Here is a 7,840-nt window from a genome sequence, read left to right as displayed (position 1 = left end):
ATATTGATGTTAGTTCAATTCTCAAATATTCGTGCCAGTTCAATATTCAGATATCCATATTAGTTCAGTATTCACGTATTCATGGCAGATTAATATTCAGTCAATGCAGTTTAGTTCAGTATCTCAACAGTACAGTAATCATGTATTAATTATTTTTAGTATACAAGTGTTGATGAAAGTTCATGGTTTCACCAGACCCGTTTAAGATCCAGAGTTAGCAGAAGTTACAGTCAGGACAATCATTCGAGGACGAATGATCCCAAGGGAGAGATAATGTAATACCCCATAAAAATTTGGCTTAGGTATGAATGATTAAAGGAGTAGTAAGGATATATTTTGAACATGTGAAGTCCCATCAGGATGATTATGGGTGAAAATAGTTGTTTCAAAATCAAGATGGAAAGTGAGGTGCATAAGATTTGGCAAAATCGACTAAGTTTGTAGAAGGTCTGTATTCCATTAGGTTTTAGTGCAATTATGTAAGGAATATGGAAAAGGACAAAGCATGAAAGTTTTAGGCCTTTGAAATAGCTTTCCAACGATATATTATGAAGCCCAAACAGAGCTCTGTGCAAAAAGTTATGCCCGTTTTATAGAATTGTATACAACCACCACGGTCCTACCGCGTTTTACCGCGACCGCGGTGGCGAGGCAGTGTTCCATTACCGCGGTCGGGACCACAGCCACCCCAACCGGGACACGGTGGACGACTTGGGAAGTTGTTTTTAGCCCTATTTCGTCCCCCACAGCCCCAAAATATAAAAACTTGCTCTACAAAGAAAACCTCTCAAAAACCTAACTCCTCAAGGGTCCCTCCACCATCCAAGGTAAGTTCTAATGGTGATTCTAAGTTAATTTCAATTTCTCAACATCTTATTAACATGGGTAAACCCTCCATATCATTAGATATTCGATTTGGAATACCATTGTTGAGAGAAGAAACCCTAGAACTCGAATTCAAGAAGATTGAACGTCAAAAAGGTAATATCTTCACCCTCTAGTTGATTCTATCATTGAATTAATGATTATAGACTCTATTTCATGAGATATGAGTTGATGGATTTGATAGAAAAGCATGAACGATGATAAGTTTGGGTTGTTGATAGGTTATTATTGGTTATGGGTGTTGATTACCTTATAGGTGATAAAGAATAATGCTGTTTATAACCATTTGAGACTTTAGAATTTATCTAAGAGCAAGAGAATGAGTTATTGGGTGTAGAAAAATAATTAATTAGGGCTATGAAGCTTTATGCCATCGAGTGTTTGATAAAATGCCTAAGTGACCAAAACATGACTATTGTTGCTAATTAGGAATCTCTTTGACTTGTATTGATATAGATTAAAGTTGAAAGGGTTGGCGAATGTTGTATTATGCTCAAGAGCAGGAAGTTAAGGTATGTGAGGCTAACTCTCTATGTTTGGGAATTTTAATGATTCTCCCTACACTACGTTTCTTTTACGACGTATCAATTGCCTCAGAAATATAGTTAAGCCTAGTTCCTTGAACAGTTGTAAAACTTTTATTCTCTAGCTTCATAACTCGTTCATGACTTTCATTCTGAACGTTGTGAGCTCAGTTCGTATTTAATGTAGACTTGGGATATAGCTTACTCAGCATGTCATAAATAGTTGAAGTTTGAGTGTTCATAATCAGTTCAAGAATACATGTCTCATTCTAGTCTTATTCATTATTCCAGTATTATGTAACTCAGTATGATTCAATATTCTAGTATTATGTAACTCAGTGTGATCTAGTATTCTAGTATCATGTAACTCAGCGTGATTCAGTATTTCACTATTATGTATTGCAATATGATTCTCAATTACTAATTTTAAATCCTTGAATGTCGAACACCTGTATTTGGGCCTGAGGCCACAGTTAATGCTTTATTCATCTTTGGGTCTGAGACCGCAGTTAATGCTTTATGCATCTTTGGGCCTGAGGCCGCAGTTTATGCTTTATGCATTTTGGACCTGAGGTCACAGTTATGTATACGTATACTTGGGCCCGAGGCTGCAGTTTGTGCACATATATATATTGGGCCTGAGGCCGCAGTTTAATATTCAGATAAACAGGTTGTTCATCATTCAGAAGAGGGAGTATTCATATCCTTACTTCCTTTATCATTTCAGTTATCAGTTATCAGTTCAGTTACCAGCTATCAATTCAGTTATCGGTTATCAGTTATCAGTTCAGTTATCCGTTATCAGTTATCATTTTAGTTTCAGTTTCAATAGTTATCATTTCAGTTATTAATTATCAATTCTCAGTTATCAGCTTAGTTTCAGTTTTAGCATTTATAATTCTTTCTTTCAGTTGCTTTACATACTAGTACAATTCAAATGTACTGACGTCCCTTTTGCTCGGGCCTACATCTCACGATGCAGGTAATGATTTACAAGTTGAAGATTATCAGCTGTTTGGTGATCCCCAGTTCTTTCGGGGCATTGTTATTACTTTACAGCCTTTCAGTATTTATAGATAGTTAGTGTTTTCAGTACTTCAATAGAGGCTTCATAGACAAGAGTAACAGTTAGACAAAGTCACGGGCTTTTCATATTAAGCTATGTTGGCTACAAATATGTTTCAAAATTGTATTAGTATTTCCGCACTTTAATTTATATCATCCAGACTTTCAATATATCAACATGTGTTAGTTTATCTTCCGCATTCAGTATGTTATGATACCACATGTTGATTCAGCCAACCAATTGGTTCGTTCGGTCACATGTAGTCAGGTACCGAGTGCCGTGTTACGTCCAGGCCTAGGTTCGGGGCGTGACATTTAGGATTGGAAAGCCAAGGTATTTACCAAATTCATAGGTGGACTTTATACCAAAAAAATTTGTTAGATATAAGGTGAAATCCTTGGGGTAATTTTTAGGTAAGATAATTCTTGATTTAGAAGTGTTTATGGCTAGCCCGGATACATCACAAAAAAGGTCCATGCAATGGCCCATTTTTTTGTTTGCTTTCCCCATTAGGGTTATATCTTCAACAAAAAGAATGTGGGACCTTTTTGTCTAATGTTAATTGGATCCCATCTTAATATGTCCACTTGGTGGTTTATTAATCTAGATAAGAGTTCAAGGCAAAGTATGAATATATAGGGGGATATAGGATCTCCTTGACGAATACCCCGACTAGGTTGGAATTTTTTTTTCTAGCACCATTCACTAGGATCCCTATAGAGCTTGTACTTATGCAATGCATAATTAGACGAGATAAATTTGGGGAAAACTTGAAATATTTAATGGTCCTATACACAAAAAACCATTCTAGTCTATCAAAAGCCTTCTCCAAATCTAATTTGATTATCATATCAAAGTTGGATTTTTTGTGTCTATGAAGGTTATTCATAATTTCTTGAATAATAATGGCATTATCACAGGCTCTATTCTTAATAAAGCTGGATTGTATAGGATTGATAAGGTAAGGAAAGAAATGTCACGACCCAAAATCCCTCCGAAAGAGTCATGATGGCACATAGTCGCTAAACTAGGTAAGCCTAACATTAACTGAGATAACATTGACATTTACTAACTTTCGTTTAAATAACTCTAAATAAATCACAATTTCCCAAAATCAGTTTGTATAAGTCATAAACCTTTTTAGGAGTACTTATACAAAATAAATACGACACTGTTCCAGAACAAGAAGGAACCAATGAAAGTAAATACAACGAAGGTGACCCCGAGGCCTATGAACGCAGCAACAGGTTGCCTTGAGTCTCCACCGTGATGATCCACAAAGCTACTATCGATCAATACATGTATCTGTACACAAAAATTTACAGTAGTGTAGTATGAGCACACCACGGCGGTGTCCAGTAAGTATCAAAACTAACCTCGATGGGGAAGTGACGAGGAACAGTCAAGACACCTACTGGTCAGACAGATTAAACAGGATATGATAACAAATATCAATATAAAGGTAACGAAGTAATATCAACAGCAAGGATAAATCAAACTACAATAGTCGAAATAATAAAAGGAAACTCGGATGGAAACGAAAGATAACTAAGTAAATCAACACTAACGTAGCTGGAGCACAGAGAAGTAGAATGAACTCAAGTAAAGAAGACAGGTCAACTCAGTCAATGATATCGTTTCTGGTGCACAATCCTAGCCATCTCAGAAGTCGATGTTTCATATCATAACCTCAACTTCCCAAACCTTTAGCACACCCGACACCTTGTGCCCACATATTTTTGTCTCACTTTGCACAACAACGTTCTTATGTTACTCAGTACATAGGACCCATAACCGATGTAATTAAGATGTTCCAGGAGTCTCATTTATATAACATAAAGTATAGTACAACTTCTAAACCAATTAGGAACTCAGCAAGAAAAGATAAAGTTATTTTTAGAAATCAGTTGAATAAAAAAAGTACCATTTTCAGTTAAAATACAACATCGAATGAATTAGTACCTTTAACACGGGATTTAATAATTTACAACTTAGTAGAAATTCCTTTTTGAGTAAAATACAACCTCCGACGGTTTAAGGGAATATAATTGAGAAACTAATTGAATTAAAGATGTAACAATTATTGAAGTTTGAAGTATTGAAATGTATATATAAATAAGGCGAGGTATTGAAAACACTGTACGTTCCAACAAAACGGATCACAATAGTAAAGGAATTTAAACAGTTAAAACACTTGAATTGATAACAACAAATAAACATAGCAAACAGAAAGTGCAAAGCATCACCCTTCGTGCTTTATCACTCTTCCTCACCATATGCATAAATAGAAATGTGCACGGCATCACCCTTCGTGCTTCTACTCTCAATAATGTGTCATGACATCACCCTTCGTGCTTTTACTCTCAATAATGTGGCACGACATCACCCTTCGTGCTTTTACAATCGCAATATCGGCACGACATCACCCTTCGTGCATTAACACTCACAATATCGGCACGACATCACCCTTCATGCATTAACACTCACTCACAATATCATGCACGACATCACCCTTCGTGCTTTACACTCTTCCTCACCCAAATAATAGAAATAACAACATCTCGTCAAGGGAATCAACAATAGAAACAATAATATCTTGGCAAGGGAATCAACAATAGGAACAATAGCACCCCAGTAAGGGAATCAACAATAGAAACAATAGTACCCCGACAAGGGAATCAACAATAGAAACAATAACATCCCGATAAGGGAATCAACAATAACCAAATCTCGTTTCAACAGTTAGCTTCGCAATATAGATCTCAACTTGAGTCAATACCCAACAATGGTCAATTACCAAGAGAATATCACCAGTCTTATTCAACATGAATAATTGTCAATTTAAGCATGAATAGTACATAATAAGGATCACGGAAAAACCAAGAAGCACAAAAACCTTAACAAAACAACAAGACATAATAAGCACGTGATAACTACACCGGTAACCACAACAATTGGACATATGACATATTTGCACGAAGTCATAGAGGAACTAACAATCAAGAAGTATCAAACAATAAGGAAGGTAGCCACTTCAATTAAGGCAATTAAGGGTCAAGTAACAAGTAAGAATTAGAGGAAAGCTAACAACATCATATGGAGCATATAGAGGTAGTTCAAGCGATTAGGAAACTCAATCATAACGGAATGCTTTCCACATAATGAACATAAGGACTTAAGAACCCTAGAGGCAAATTTCCCATAAATAAGTCCGAGCACACACTCACCACCTCGCATGCACGGACTACAATTAGCATAAAAGACTCAAATCCTAAGAGGGAGTCCCCCCCACAAGGTTAGGCAAGATACTTACCTCAATCCGGCCAATTCAATACTCAATTTAGCTTTTTCCTTTACCAATTGATCAACACTCGACTCAATCTAGCCAAAAATGACTTGAATACATCAAACAATGTAATAGAAAACAATTTCGGCTAACAAAACTATGATTCTTATACAATTTGTAAAAAGTCAACAAAAGTCAACTCCCCGAGCCCGCACCTTGGAACCCAACAAAATTTACAAAGACTAAATGCCCATTCCGATACGACTTCGCCCATATAAAAATTACCTAATTCCGACACCAATTTTTCATTCAAATCATCATTTTACATTTTTAAAAGATTTCCCAATTTTCCCCAAATTTTCCTTTAGATTCTCATAAATTTGATGTTAAATCTAAGATATAATCACAAAATATAATTGAAAATTGATTAGAGACACTTACCCAATGTTTTGGTATGAAAATCTTCTCTCAAAATCGCCCACTCTCGGAGTTAGGGTTCAAAAATATGAAAAATGAGCAAAAACTCGGAATACTCAGCTTTTAGTAGGCTGCAGATGTCGCATTTGCAACAATGGGTTTGCAAATGCGAACTTGCAAATGCGGAGATAGCTTCGCAAATGCGAAGCCTGGAATTTCCTGCTAAGGTCGCATTTGCGACAAAAATCTTTGCAAATGCGATGAAGGAATTTCGCAAATGCGACAGAGTTCTTCGCAAATGCGAACTCTGCCCAACAGCCCGGACCTCGCAAATATGATGCCAATACATCGCAAATGCGATGATACCAGAATTAGAAATGAAAGACTATGAAAAGTTATTCCAAAACCAATGCGGAACTCACCCGAGCCCTCGGGGCTCCAAACCAAATATGCACACAAGTCTAAAAATACCTCACGAACTTGCTCGCGCACTCAAATCATCAAGATGACTTCTAAAACCACGAATCGGATGCCAAAACACATGAAAATCACCATGGACTTCAAGAACTTCTAGAATTGCAACCAAGTGCCCGAACCATATCAAATAAACTCCAAAAGACACTAAATTTTGCAGGAAAGTCCAAAATGACATAGCAGAGCTGTTGCAACTTCCGTAATCACACTCCGACCTCGATAACACAAAATAAACTATGAGTCAAACCTCTCTATTTTTCAAACTTCAACTTTTCCAACTTTCACTGAAATGCCTCCAATTATCCTACGGGCCTCCAAATTCAAATTCGAACGCACGCCTAAGTCCAAAATCACCATACGAAGCTATTGACATCACCCAAAACTCATTCTGGAGCCGTTTACTCAAAAGTTAAATTTCGGTCAAGTTCCCACCACTTAATCTTCCAAAACTAGATTCCTCCTTCCAATTCGACTCCGTTTAATCTGGAAACTGAATCCAACCATGCACACAAGTCGATATACATAATATGAAGTTGCTCGTGACCTCAAATTGTCGAACCGGACACAATTGCTCAAAACGACCAGTCGGGTTGCTACAAGAAAGGTTTTATCATATTGGCAATAATTTTAGTGATAATTTTGTAAGAAGTGTTACAAATACTAATATGTCTAAAGTTTTTAAGGTTGTTTGCATTAGGAAACTTAGGTAAGAGACAAATAAAGGTATCATTGATGCCACTAGGCAAGGATTGGGTTTTCAATACCTTGTGACAATAGTTTGTAATAGAGTCACCAATGATATGTCAATATTTCTGGATGAATGCCATCCGGGCCTGGAGCCTTCAAAGGTTTAAAATAAAATATGGCCTTGGTGATTTCTATACTAGATAGAGGGTTATCAAGGCTACTTAGGTCAACCTTATTATGGCATGAGGGATCAGTTATAATAATGTTATTAGGGGAGGAAGTTTTGGATTTCTTAAAGGCCTCCATAAAGAAGGATAGAGTATAGTCAAGTATTTATTTAGGTTTAGAGATCCAGTTTCCATTATCATTAGTAAAGTACATAATGGCATTACGACATTTACGATTAGAGGCCATAATATGGTAATAATTGGAGTTGGCAATTAATTGAGCCAATTAATTCTAGATCGAAGTTTCCAGAAATCATGTTCCATTTTTAGAATA

Source organism: Nicotiana sylvestris, chromosome 3 (assembly GCF_000393655.2).
Source record: "Nicotiana sylvestris chromosome 3, ASM39365v2, whole genome shotgun sequence".
Taxonomy (NCBI): Eukaryota; Viridiplantae; Streptophyta; class Magnoliopsida; order Solanales; family Solanaceae; genus Nicotiana; species Nicotiana sylvestris.
Note: the sequence above shows the minus strand (reverse complement) of the source record.